The following is a 15,067-nucleotide window of genomic DNA, read 5'->3' as shown; positions in this document are numbered from 1 at the left end:
ATTTCTCAGTAGGAAGTGTATCCAGTTCTTTTATTATTGGCAGACCCCTGGGTCTAATAAAATGTATATACTGCAACATTATTGTGTCTTTATTCACACCTAAATGGGGGCAGATGCTGGTATATACTCTGGTTTGAGAAATCTTTGAGTAAGGAAAAGATGCAATGCAGGATATCAAGTGTGTAAGTTGGACATTATATTACCAGACTCCTCTATTCCAGATGCATTATAGGTCATGAAGACACTTACCTCCTCACGGACCTTCAACAAGCCAGAGATGAATTTAGGTGAGTACCAGTATCTACTGTATTTTTTTAATATATATTATATAGGAAGAGAAACTTAATGACATGAGTGAGGTGGTCTAAACCTCTAGACCTACGATGTGATGTTAACCCAAGCCAGCTCTGTCTAGAGCCATGGTTCCCGAACGCGGTCCTCAATAGTCCAGCATTTAAGGTTATCCATGCTTAGGCACAGGTGCCATAATTAGTACCTCAGTCCGTTTGATTACACCATCTGTGCACAAGCAGCGATATCCCTAAAACCTGGACTATTGGGGTGTCTTGAGGACCACGTTTGGGAACCACTGCTCTAAACTGGGGTCGTCTTGGGTTAACATGACCTTTTGTCGGTGGGCCTATTTGGTTTAGGGGTGTGTATTTATTGTGCGCGTATTTAAGGCTGTGGCTTGTTCCTCTCATTTGTTTCATTATGGCTTGCCTATTACCGTTGGCTATCTCGCGTTTGGAAAGAACAGCAAGTCACCAGTCCGGGTCAGGGCTGTGGAGAGCGGGGACTGGGGTGCAGAACTCGGCCAGCAGCAGACTAGGTCAAGGGGGCGATCACACGGATGGCCCCCCGCACCTCTGACTAACACTCCTTACTTGACCACTGTATAGGAGTCAGCCGGATGGACACATCATCCTGGGCTAGGAAGAGAGGCTGCTGCATCGGAGCAACAGCAGTCTCTCTCTCTCTCTCTCTCTCTCTCTCTCTCTCTCTCTCTCTCTCTCTCTCGCTCTCTCTCGCTCTCTCTCGCTCTCTCTCGCTCTCTCTCGCTCTCTCTCTCGCTCTCTCTCTCTCTCTCTCTCTCTCTCTCTCTCTCTCTCTCTCTCTCTCTCTCTCTCTCTCTCTCTCTCTCTCTCTCTCTCTCTCTCTCTCTCTCTCTCTCTCTCTCTCTCTCTTCCAACAAGCCCAGACCTGGATAAAGAGAACCCCGCCCTCTTGGCCACCTGGTCCCGGTACAATTTGTTTACTGTTTGGGTGCACTCACATTCGTTGGCTGTACCACCCTAAAGGAAGCAGAGTCACCACCCTACTCTCTGGAGGTGTTCGGTATGAAACACTGCTCGTCTGGATTCCGGCAGTCACATGACAAACACCAGCATCCCGACATTGAAGATCCGGATGCCAGAGGGGGTATTATTGCCCACCTCCCAACCCTCTAGGGGTGGCGCCTAGGGCTAACTCTTTTGGGGTCGCGGCTAGGTCTAACCACCCCTAGAGCCTAATCCTAATCCCCCCAGTATCTAACCCTAACAGTTACCCCGAAACTTACCTTCAGGGTGTTGGGATTCTGACATGTCACATGACCGCTGTCATCCAGTCCATCGCGATGCAAAACGCATCCCCTCTGGAGAGTAGTTCAGACTGAAGCTTAAGTGGATGCCTCTGCTTGGTTAGGATTGTGTTGTGCACCTTGAGTGGTATCCACGTGCAATGCTGTTGGTTGTTTGTGCGTTGCTGGATTATGTTGATACTGGCTGTCCTTTTCTTTAACTATATATATCTATATATATATATATATCTATATCTATATAATTTATTTGTGTACATTCTAGCACCCTGCACCTTTCAAAATCCATGCAGTTCCTCTTTCCTGCCTGGGGTGTCACCCTCTTCTCAGCACACTCTGATCTGTTACTCAGTGCTGTGATACAGACCTGTGTGTGCTGAGAAGCACCAGAGCAGAGAGCGACACCTCCGGAAGGAAAGAGGAACTGCACAGGATTTGAAAGGTGTAGGGTGCTATATATATATACTCCAGCATTGAAAAAGGGCCTTCCCAGGTCTCAGATGCTACGGGTGGCTTGGATTACAAGCAACAGGGAACAACTAGACGGCGCCCTTGATCAAGTGGTCCTGAAATTCATACAGAGGGGATACGATAGACGCCAGCTGGCACGCATCAAGCAAGAGGTTCTACTCATCCCAAGGAACCAGTTGTTTGGCTCTATGAAGCAACCAATGACCAAAAAAGTACTGTTCATCACACAGTACACCACTGCCAGTTCAGTAACCACGAGAGCTACACGAGCACTATGGCCTATAGTAAGCTCGGATCCGTCATTACCATGCTTCCATAACACCACCATTATGCCATGTTTCAAGAGAGGGCGTCATTTACGAGATTTACTTGTGAAAACCGATGTCACCCAGAGGAAACATACAGCGTTCAAAACAGGGTGCCAAAGGTGCCTATCATGTACTACATGCAAGCACATGGACACAGGTTTGATGTTCATTCATCCTAAAACCAAGAAGACGTTTAAAATCCGACATCACGTCACATGCACTTCACAGTTTGTGATTTACGTCATATCATGCCCATGTGGCTTATTGTATGTGGGCCAAACCATTCGCACATTTAGGGAGAGAATGGCCCTACATAGATCTGCCATTAAGGCAGCCTTAGAGGGCAAGCCCAACGATCAGCCGGTGGCTCGACATTTTAAACCAGCTCAGCACCAGTTACAGCATCTCAGGCATATGATAGTTGATCATATACCATTAAATACGAGAGGAGGAGACCGAGCCAAAGCTTTAGCACAAAGAGAGATTGGATACATCGCCTGTCCACATTGACGCCACATGGACTTAATGAACACGTTGCTTGGAGTGTATTCTTGTAATGAACATCAATTTGTGTGCACTTATAGTGATTGGCAGTTTATAATTTATCTATTTTCTGGTCACTAGACATTTTGCTGTTTTTCTGTAACAGACATTCTTGCTTTATGGTTATTCGCAGTTATCAATACCAAACGTTATCATTATATCATATATTTTTTTTTCTCACTGGTTATGTAGGCACCACTTGAGGCACATATGGCCTTCTTTATACTGGCAGCATCCAGGATGGTAACTTATAGATTAACATTTACTTAGCAAATCTTTAACAGTATGTGCATGGGGCACACTAGTAGTCTCTTTATTTAAATTGCATGCACAGCAGTTATACACACTTATACATGAGGATGGCCGTGGCCGCGTTAGTCAGAATCTTTGTAGTTCACTTATCACTTTTACAGGTACGCTGCAGGCTATAATTCTGCTGGTTATTTATACCAACACTGTTTTTTAACTCTGTTGTTTTTATTTTATTTTTAATGGGCACCGTGCACAGTTGTCTGGCACTTGTCACACTTTGTTCACACGTCGACCAGGTATTTACACACCTGGTAATATACACATTCATTCTCCGCATTACACATCAATTTGTGGAAGCTCAGACACTGATATGATGATCACCACGTTTTATTTATGCACGTCCTTGTGTTTTCTTCCGCTAGGAACAGCGGGTTGACAGCGGCGGCCGGGACGCCCGGGGTTGCCTAGCTACCAGCGATGTCATTTCCTGGCAACGCGATGGGCACACCCACCAGAAACCCCGCCGGACGCCAGCTCCCGCAGCTCCGAAACGTGGTCTTCTCTCCTCACAATTAGATAAAAGGTATGACTTTACACTGTGTATTTTTGTTTTGTGTCACTTGCATTTAGCCTTGAGAAAAGCGCCCTGCGTGGCGCTGAAACGTTGGCGCAAAAATGCCACTGATTTGAATTTTTTTGCACAATATATTGATCTTTCATTAAGACCCTGGAGTGCCGCCTGTTCTTTGCATATTGAGAGTGGATGGATCTGTACCCCTCTCTAGAAGAACGTCACCTTTGTGTGTGTGTGTGTGTGTGTGTGTATATGTATATGTATATGTGTGTGTGTATTAGAGATGAGCGGGTTCGGTTTCTCTGAATCCGAACCCGCACGAACTTCATGTTTTTTTTCACGGGTCCGAGCGACTCTGATCTTCCCGCCTTGCTCGGTTAACCCGAGCGCACCCGAACGTCATCATGACGCAGTCGGATTCTCGCGAGACTCGGATTCTATATAAGGAGCCGCGCGTCGCCGCCATTTTCACACGTGCATTGAGATTGATAGGGAGAGGACGTGGCTGGCGTCCTCTCCATTTAGATTAGGAGAGAGAGAGAGAGATTGACCTGAGGCTGATACTGTAGAAGAGAGTGCAGAGTTTAGTGACTGACCACAGTGACCACCAGCAGTGCAGTTGTTTTATTTAATATATCCGTTCTCTGCCTGAAAAAAACGGTACACACAGTGACTCGGTCACATACCATATCTGTGTGCACTGCTCAGCCCAGTGTGCTGCATGCCTGCATCATCTATGTATATATTATATATCTGACTGTGCTCAGCTCACACAGCTTATAATTGTGGGGGAGACTGGGGAGCACTGCAGTGCCAGTTATAGGTTATAGCAGGAGCCAGGAGTACAAGACAGTCACATACCATATCTGTGTGCACTGCTCTGCCCAGTGTGCTGCATCATCTATGTATATATTATATATCTGACTGTGCTCAGCTCACACAGCTTATAATTGTGGGGGAGACTGGGGAGCACTGCAGTGCCAGTTATAGGTTATAGCAGGAGCCAGGAGTACATATTATATTAAAATTAAACAGTGCACACTTTTGCTGCAGGAGTGCCACTGCCAGTGTGACTGACCAGTGACCTGACCACACTGACCACCAGTATAGTTAGTAGTATACTATATTGTGATTGCCTGAAAAAGTTAAACACTCGTCGTGTGACTTCACTTGTGTGGTGTTTTTTTTTTTATTCTATAAAAAACTCATTCTGCTGACAGACAGTGTCCAGCAGGTCCGTCATTATATAATATATATACCTGTCCGGCTGCAGTAGTGATATATATATATATTTTTTATATCATTATTTATCATCCAGTCGCAGCAGACACAGTACGGTAGTTCACGGCTGTAGCTACCTCTGTGTCGGCACTCGGCAGTCCATCCATAATTGTATACCACCTACCCGTGGTTTTTTTTTCTTTCTTCTTTATACATACATACTACTACATCTCTTTATCAACCAGTCTATATTAGCAGCAGACACAGTACAGTACGGTAGTTCACGGCTGTGGCTACCTCTGTGTCGGCACTCGGCAGTCCGTCCATAATTGTATACCACCTAACCGTGGTTTTTTTTTCTTTCTTCTTTATACATACATACTACGACATCTCTTTATCAACCAGTCTATATTAGCAGCAGACACAGTACAGTACGGTAGTTCACGGCTGTGGCTACCTCTGTGTCGGCACTCGGCAGTCCGTCCATAATTGTATACCACCTAACCGTGGTTTTTTTTTCTTTCTTCTTCATACATACATACTACGACATCTCTTTATCAACCAGTCTATATTAGCAGCAGACACAGTACAGTACGGTAGTTCACGGCTGTGGCTACCTCTGTGTCGGCACTCGGTAGTCCGTCCATAATTGTATACCACCTAACCGTGGTTTTTTTTCTTTCTTCTTCATACATACATACTACGACATCTCTTTATCAACCAGTCTATATTAGCAGCAGACACAGTACAGTACGGTAGTTCACGGCTGTGGCTACCTCTGTGTCGGCACTCGGCAGTCCGTCCATAATTGTATACCACCTAACCGTGGTTTTTTTTTCTTTCTTCTTCATACATACATACATACTACGACATCTCTTTATCAACCAGTCTATATTAGCAGCAGACACAGTACAGTACGGTAGTTCACGGCTGTGGCTACCTCTGTGTCGGCACTCGGTAGTCCGTCCATAATTGTATACCACCTAACCGTGGTTTTTTTTCTTTCTTCTTCATACATACATACTACGACATCTCTTTATCAACCAGTCTATATTAGCAGCAGACACAGTACGGTAGTTCACGGCTGTGGCTACCTCTGTGTCGGCACTCGGCAGTCCGTCCATAATTGTATACCACCTACCCGTGGTTTTTTTTCTTTCTTCTTCATACATACATACTACGACATCTCTTTATCAACCAGTCTATATTAGCAGCAGACACAGTACAGTACGGTAGTTCACGGCTGTGGCTACCTCTGTGTCGGCACTCGGCAGTCCGTCCATAATTGTATACTAGTATCCATCCATCTCCATTGTTTACCTGAGGTGCCTTTTAGTTGTGCCTATTAAAATATGGAGAACAAAAATGTTGAGGTTCCAAAATTAGGGAAAGATCAAGATCCACTTCCACCTCGTGCTGAAGCTGCTGCCACTAGTCATGGCCGAGACGATGAAATGCCAGCAACGTCGTCTGCCAAGGCCGATGCCCAATGTCATAGTACAGAGCATGTCAAATCCAAAACACCAAATATCAGTAAAAAAAGGACTCCAAAACCTAAAATAAAATTGTCGGAGGAGAAGCGTAAACTTGCCAATATGCCATTTACCACACGGAGTGGCAAGGAACGGCTGAGGCCCTGGCCTATGTTCATGGCTAGTGGTTCAGCTTCACATGAGGATGGAGGCACTCAGCCTCTCGCTAGAAAAATGAAAAGACTCAAGCTGGCAAAAGCAGTAGCACCGCAAAGAACTGTGCGTTCTTCGAAATCCCAAATCCACAAGGAGAGTCCAATTGTGTCGGTTGCGATGCCTGACCTTCCCAACACTGGACGTGAAGAGCATGCGCCTTCCACCATTTGCACGCCCCCTGCAAGTGCTGGAAGGAGCACCCGCAGTCCAGTTCCTGATAGTCAGATTGAAGATGTCAGTGTTGAAGTACACCAGGATGAGGAGGATATGGGTGTTGCTGGCGCTGGGGAGGAAATTGACCAGGAGGATTCTGATGGTGAGGTGGTTTGTTTAAGTCAGGCACCCGGGGAGACACCTGTTGTCCGTGGGAGGAATATGGCCGTTGACATGCCTGGTGAAAATACCAAAAAAATCAGCTCTTCGGTGTGGAACTATTTCAACAGAAATGCGGACAACAGGTGTCAAGCCGTGTGTTCCCTTTGTCAAGCTGTAATAAGTAGGGGTAAGGACGTTAACCACCTCGGAACATCCTCCCTTATACGTCACCTGCAGCGCATTCATAATAAGTCAGTGACAAGTTCAAAAACTTTGGGTGACAGCGGAAGCAGTCCACTGACCAGTAAATCCCTTCCTCTTGTAACCAAGCTCACGCAAACCACCCCACCAACTCCCTCAGTGTCAATTTCCTCCTTCCCCAGGAATGCCAATAGTCCTGCAGGCCATGTCACTGGCAATTCTGACGAGTCCTCTCCTGCCTGGGATTCCTCCGATGCATCCTTGCGTGTAACGCCTACTGCTGCTGGCGCTGCTGTTGTTGCTGCTGGGAGTCGATGGTCATCCCAGAGGGGAAGTCGTAAGACCACTTTTACTACTTCCACCAAGCAATTGACTGTCCAACAGTCCTTTGCGAGGAAGATGAAATATCACAGCAGTCATCCTACTGCAAAGCGGATAACTGAGGCCTTGGCATCCTGGGTGGTGAGAACCGTGGTTCCGGTATCCATCATTACTGCAGAGCCAACTAGAGACTTGTTGGAGGTACTGTGTCCCCGGTACCAAATACCATCTAGGTTCCATTTCTCTAGGCAGGCGATACCGAAAATTTACACAGACCTCAGAAAAAGAGTCACCAGTGTCCTAAAAAATGCAGCTGTACCCAATGTCCACTTAACCACGGACATGTGGACAAGTGGAGCAGGGCAGGGTCAGGACTATATGACTGTGACAGCCCACTGGGTAGATGTATGGACTCCCGCCGCAAGAACAGCAGCGGCGGCACCAGTAGCAGCATCTCGCAAACGCCAACTCTTTCCTAGGCAGGCTACGCTTTGTATCACCGGTTTCCAGAATACGCACACAGCTGAAAACCTCTTACGGCAACTGAGGAAGATCATCGCGGAATGGCTTACCCCAATTGGACTCTCCTGTGGATTTGTGGCATCGGACAACACCAGCAATATTGTGTGTGCATTAAATATGGGCAAATTCCAGCACGTCCCATGTTTTGCACATACCTTGAATTTGGTGGTGCAGAATTATTTAAAAAACGACAGGGGCGTGCAAGAGATGCTGTCGGTGGCCAGAAAAATTGCGGGACACTTTCGGCGTACAGGCACCACGTACAGAAGACTGGAGCACCACCAAAAACTACTGAACCTGCCCTGCCATCATCTGAAGCAAGAAGTGGTAACGAGGTGGAATTCAACCCTCTATATGCTTCAGAGGTTGGAGGAGCAGCAAAAGGCCATTCAAGCCTATACAATTGAGCACGATATAGGAGGTGGAATGCACCGGTCTCAAGCGCAGTGGAGAATGATTTCAACGTTGTGCAAGGTTCTGATGCCCTTTGAACTTGCCACACGTGAAGTCAGTTCAGACACTGCCAGCCTGAGTCAGGTCATTCCCCTCATCAGGCTTTTGCAGAAGAAGCTGGAGACATTGAAGGAGGAGCTAACACGGAGCGATTCCGCTAGGCATGTGGGACTTGTGGATGGAGCCCTTAATTCGCTTAACAAGGATTCACGGGTGGTCAATCTGTTGAAATCAGAGCACTACATTTTGGCCACCGTGCTCGATCCTAGATTTAAAGCCTACCTTGGATCTCTTTCCGGCAGACACAAGTCTGCTGGGGTTGAAAGACCTGCTGGTGAGAAAATTGTCAAGTCAAGCGGAACGCGACCTGTCAACATCTCCTCCTTCACATTCTCCCGCAACTGGGGGTGCGAGGAAAAGGCTCAGAATTCCGAGCCCACCCGCTGGCGGTGATGCAGGGCAGTCTGGAGCGACTGCTGATGCTGACATCTGGTCCGGACTGAAGGACCTGACAACGATTACGGACATGTCGTCTACTGTCACTGCATATGATTCTCTCACCATTGAAAGAATGGTGGAGGATTATATGAGTGACCGCATCCAAGTAGGCACGTCACACAGTCCATACTTATACTGGCAGGAAAAAGAGGCAATTTGGAGGCCATTGCACAAACTGGCTTTATTCTACCTAAGTTGCCCTCCCACAAGTGTGTACTCCGAAAGAGTGTTTAGTGCCGCCGCTCACCTTGTCAGCAATCGGCGTACGAGGTTACATCCAGAAAATGTGGAGAAGATGATGTTCATTAAAATGAATTATAATCAATTCCTCCGCGGAGACATTGACCAGCAGCAATTGCCTCCACAAAGTACACAGGGAGCTGAGATGGTGGATTCCAGTGGGGACGAATTGATAATCTGTGAGGAGGGGGATGTACACGGTGATATATCGGAGGGTGATGATGAGGTGGACATCTTGCCTCTGTAGAGCCAGTTTGTGCAAGGAGAGATTAATTGCTTCTTTTTTGGGGGGGGTCCAAACCAACCCGTCATATCAGTCACAGTCGTGTGGCAGACCCTGTCACTGAAATGATGGGTTGGTTAAAGTGTGCATGTCCTGTTTTGTTTATACAACATAAGGGTGGGTGGGAGGGCCCAAGGACAATTCCATCTTGCACCTCTTTTTTTCTTTTCTTTTTCTTTGCGTCATGTGCTGTTTGGGGAGGGTTTTTTGGAAGGGACATCCTGCGTGACACTGCAGTGCCACTCCTAAATGGGCCCGGTGTTTGTGTCGGCCACTAGGGTCGCTAATCTTACTCACACAGTCAGCTACCTCATTGCGCCTTTTTTTCTTTGCGTCATGTGCTGATTGGGGAGGGTTTTTTGGAAGGGACATCCTGCGTGACACTGCAGTGCCACTCCTAAATGGGCCCGGTGTTTGTGTCGGCCACTAGGGTCGCTAATCTTACTCACACAGTCAGCTACCTCATTGCGCCTCTTTTTTTCTTTGCGTCATGTGCTGATTGGGGAGGGTTTTTTGGAAGGGACATCCTGCGTGACACTGCAGTGCCACTCCTAAATTGGCCTGGTGTTTGTGTCGGCCACTAGGGTCGCTAATCTTACTCACACAGTCAGCTACCTCATTGCGCCTCTTTTTTTCTTTGCGTCATGTGCTGATTGGGGAGGGTTTTTTGGAAGGGACATCCTGCGTGACACTGTAGTGCCACTCCTAAATGGGCCCGGTGTTTGTGTCGGCCACTAGGGTCGCTAATCTTACTCACACAGTCAGCTACCTCATTGCGCCTCTTTTTTTCTTTGCGTCATGTGCTGATTGGGGAGGGTTTTTTGGAAGGGACATCCTGCGTGACACTGCAGTGCCACTCCTAGATGGGCCAGGTGTTTGTGTCGGCCACTAGTGTCGCTTAGCTTAGTCATCCAGCGACCTTGGTGCAAATTTTAGGACTAAAAATAATATTGTGAGGTATTCAGAATAGACTGAAAATGAGTGGAAATTATGGTTTTTGAGGTTAATAATAATATGGGATCAAAATGACCCCCAAATTCTATGATTTAAGCTGTTTTTTTAGTGTTTTTTTAAAAAAAACACCCGAATCCAAAACACACCCGAATCCGACAAAAAAAATTCGGTGAGGTTTTGCCAAAACGCGGTCGAACCCAAAACACGGCCGCGGAACCGAACCCAAAACCAAAACACAAAACCCGAAAAATTTCAGGCGCTCATCTCTAGTGTGTGTATATATATATATATATATGTATACAGTCAGGCGGCACTCACGGATTTCAGACAGACGAGTAAGGACGCAACCCTGGCTCGTGTTCTTAACGTTTCGGTTTATTAACCGTCTTCAGAAGTAACAACATATAAAAGTGAATAATCTTACCTTTATACACAAGTAAAAACCACCACGTGCATAGTCCTCCGTTCCCCGGATAGACTTCCGGTTTCGTCATCTTACTGAGACAGCACTGTCAAAGAGATGACGTAACCCGGTGTGACAAACCCATCACCATGGTAACATAACAACATGTAAATGAAACAGGAGAATGCATCATTTCCACACAATGTTTACCTCTAATAGGAGGTCAAAATGATAAATAACTACTGTTAATAGAGTTATATTCAACAACATCATACTGTCATAGAAAGTGGGAGACATTCAAATTAAACATCATGCTGGATATCTACATTATGGCCATGATTTTTACATGAAACTGACAAAAGACAAGGTTTCATTAAGACCATGTGGGGCAACGGTGTTAAGTCGATATATCCACCGTGCCTCTTTCTGTAATAAAACCTTGTGTCTGTCACCTCCTCTTTTGGAGAAGGGAACATGTTCCAACATCTTATAGCGCAGAGTCGCCAACGTATGGTTGTGTGATTTGAAATGTTTTGCTACGGGCTGATCTATATTTTTGCCTTCCAAGATTTGCTTAATGGCGCTTCTATGCTGAGACATACGTTCTTTGAAAAGACATGTAGTCTTTCCAATATAATATAAACCACATGGACATTTTATGCAGTAAATTACAAACTTGGTGGTACAGGTGAGTACCTGTCGGATTTTGATTCTGGCACCCGTATGTGGATGCAGGATATAATCTCCTGTCTCCAGATATATGCATGTAGTGCAGCCAGTACATTTATAATTCCCTGGCTTTCTTCTCAAAAAAGTACCTTCATTGGTGTCCCCCAATTGGGATATATCATTGTGCACCACTAGATCCCTTATGTTTCTGCCCCTTTTATAACAAGGGAGAAGCCTGCTGGAACTTAAATTAGAGAGGTCAGGATCTGCCTGTATTACTGGCCAAATTCTTTTGTTATATCCCCTCTCTAAGATTCTTAGAGAGGGGATATAACAATAGTCTATTACAAACAGCTAGGGCGAGAGCCATGTTAGAGCCAAAGATACCAGCGGATAACACTAGCAATAAGAAATCATTGAAAGACACGGTTATATGTGTTTCCACATATACCACGGCTAGTCAGAAGCTTACCCAAACGGCCAAAAGAATTTGGCCAGTAATACAGGTACTTTTTTGAGAAGAAAGCCAGGGAATTATAAATGTACTGGCTGCACTACATGCATATATCTGGAGACAGGAGATTATATCCTGCATCCACATACGGGTGCCAGAATCAAAATCCGACAGGTACTCACCTGTACCACCAAGTTTGTAATTTACTGCATAAAATGTCCATGTGGTTTATATTATATTGGAAAGACTACATGTCTTTTCAAAGAACGTATGTCTCAGCATAGAAGCGCCATTAAGCAAATCTTGGAAGGCAAAAATATAGATCAGCCCGTAGCAAAACATTTCAAATCACACAACCATACGTTGGCGACTCTGCGCTATAAGATGTTGGAACATGTTCCCTTCTCCAAAAGAGGAGGTGACAGACACAAGGTTTTATTACAGAAAGAGGCACGGTGGATATATCGACTTAACACCGTTGCCCCACATGGTCTTAATGAAACCTTGTCTTTTGTCAGTTTCATGTAAAAATCATGGCCATAATGTAGATATCCAGCATGATGTTTAATTTGAATGTCTCCCACTTTCTATGACAGTATGATGTTGTTGAATATAACTCTATTAACAGTAGTTATTTATCATTTTGACCTCCTATTAGAGGTAAACATTGTGTGGAAATGATGCATTCTCCTGTTTCATTTACATGTTGTTATGTTACCATGGTGATGGGTTTGTCACACCGGGTTACGTCATCTCTTTGACAGTGCTGTCTCAGTAAGATGACGAAACCGGAAGTCTATCCGGGGAACGGAGGACTATGCACGTGGTGGTTTTTACTTGTGTATAAAGGTAAGATTATTCACTTTTATATGTTGTTACTTCTGAAGACGGTTAATAAACCGAAACGTTAAGAACACGAGCCAGGGTTGCGTCCTTACTCGTCTGTCTGAAATCCGTGAGTGCCGCCTGACTGTATACTCCTACATTGCTGCTTACGCTGTGGAGGGCACCCGGTGAGCTGACATTCATTTATTCGCTTGAGTGCCGAGCACCATTGTTCTATATATGTATATGTATATATGTATATATGTGTATATATATATATATATATATATATATATATATATATATATATATATATATATATATATATATATATATATATTCTAGAAAAATTTTTTTAATCCTGTTAAATAGCTAACATATTTTTCTGCCAATTCGGTCTTTTATTTATAGTTTATTAGTATGTTATAGTTATGTTTAGTGATATTCACTCATGACCCCCTTAGTCGACAAGATGTAATGAAGCACTGTTGTACTGTATTGTAAATCTTCTTCATTATGTACCCTGGTTCTCGAAGGAACTCTCCAACTTGTCTAACATACAAGAGGACTATTTTTCGAATGTATCCAATATTTTTCTATTCCTAATTTTAAACACAAGAAATTATTTTATTTCCAGCATCTTGGCAAAGCTGCGGGAACAGCTGCGGGGCAGCCTAGCCAATTTGTTAATGGGAATACAATTTTATCTAGTCTAATAGCTTTTCTTTTAGTTTTATGAAAAACTGGCATTGCAATATAAATGTCTTGTGTTTAGTGTTTTTTTTTTTTTTTGTTTTTTTAAATCTGGATGGGTGCGTTTGCGCACCTGGAGGCATTCAGTGGGTTCCTGAGGACCGAGTTTAAGAACCAAACAGGTCACAGTTTCCAGGTCATGTAGCAGGTGCACAGGTGTAGTCATTACTCACTGACCTATTTTAAAAGATCCACAGATGGACCTTTTAATAGGTCACTTGCGATTCTGTGAGAAGACCTGGCAAACATGAATGGTTTGGTCCTGAGGGCCGAATTAGAGAAACTGTCTGTTAGTTATTTGAACAATTATGTTTTTTATTTACTTATTTATATAGCACATACATTTTCCGTAGCGAGGATATTTACATAAGCCCCTGCCGCAGTGGAGCTTACAACCTATATTCACTATCATTTGGCCACACCCACTAGGACTAATTAGAAAAATATATATTTTTGGGGTTTCGGAGGAAACCTATGCAAGCACGGGAGAACATACAAACTCCACACAGTGCCTTGTCAAGGAATGAAATTTGTGCAGCGCTGTTTTTTCTTTTTTCTTTTAATGCTTACTGACAGGATTAGGTGCGACTGGGCCATGTGTACCCATCCGATATGTAGGCCTGGCTGGATTCTGGGTACACATTGGGGGATGCAATAAATGGCAGAGTGACATATCACTCCTTCCTTCATTACACATGCAACGGTTCCCAACATTATCACGCTGGCTGTGCAGCAGGGCCAGCCGGGCAATGTCACTAGCGACCGTGGCACCTGCAAATTGGGCCCTGGTAATGAGAGGGGGTTGGTGTGGCCATCCCTTGGGGTATAAGAAGTTATATGCATTAACTAATAGGATTATTCCGTTTCAAGTAGTGATGTGCACCGGAAATTGTTCGGGTTTTGGATTTGGTTCCGCGGCCGTGTTTTGAATTCGGACACGTTTTGGCAAAACCTCCCTGAAATTTTTTTTGTCGGATTCAGGTGTGTTTTGGATTCGGGTGTTTTTTTACAAAACCCCCTCAAATACAGCTTAAAAAATAGAATTTGGGGGTCATTTTGATCCCATAGTATTATTACCCTCAATAACCATAATTTCCACTCATGTCCAGTCTATTCTGAACACCTCACACCTCACAATATTATTTTTAGTCCTAAAATTTGCACCGAGGTCGCTGGATGACTAAGCTAAGTGGCCGACACAAACACCTGGCCCATCTAGGAGTGGCGCTGCAATGTCAGACAGGATGGCACTTCAAAAAATAGTCCCCAAACAGCACATGATGCAAAGATAAATTAAAGAAAAAAGAGGTGCAAGATGGAATTGTCCTTGGGCCCTCCCACCCACCCTTATGTTGTATAAACAGGACATGCACACTTTAACAAACCCATCATTTCAGTGACAGGGTCTGCCACACGACTGTGACTGAAATGACTGGTTGGTTTGGGCCCCCACCAAAAAAGAAGCAATCTATCTCTCCTTGCACAAACTGGCTCTACAGAGGCAAGATGTCCACCTCCTCCTCATCGTCCGATTCCTCAC

This window comes from Pseudophryne corroboree, chromosome 11 (genome assembly GCF_028390025.1).
Source record: "Pseudophryne corroboree isolate aPseCor3 chromosome 11, aPseCor3.hap2, whole genome shotgun sequence".
Taxonomy (NCBI): Eukaryota; Metazoa; Chordata; class Amphibia; order Anura; family Myobatrachidae; genus Pseudophryne; species Pseudophryne corroboree.
This window is presented reverse-complemented; position numbering follows the sequence as displayed.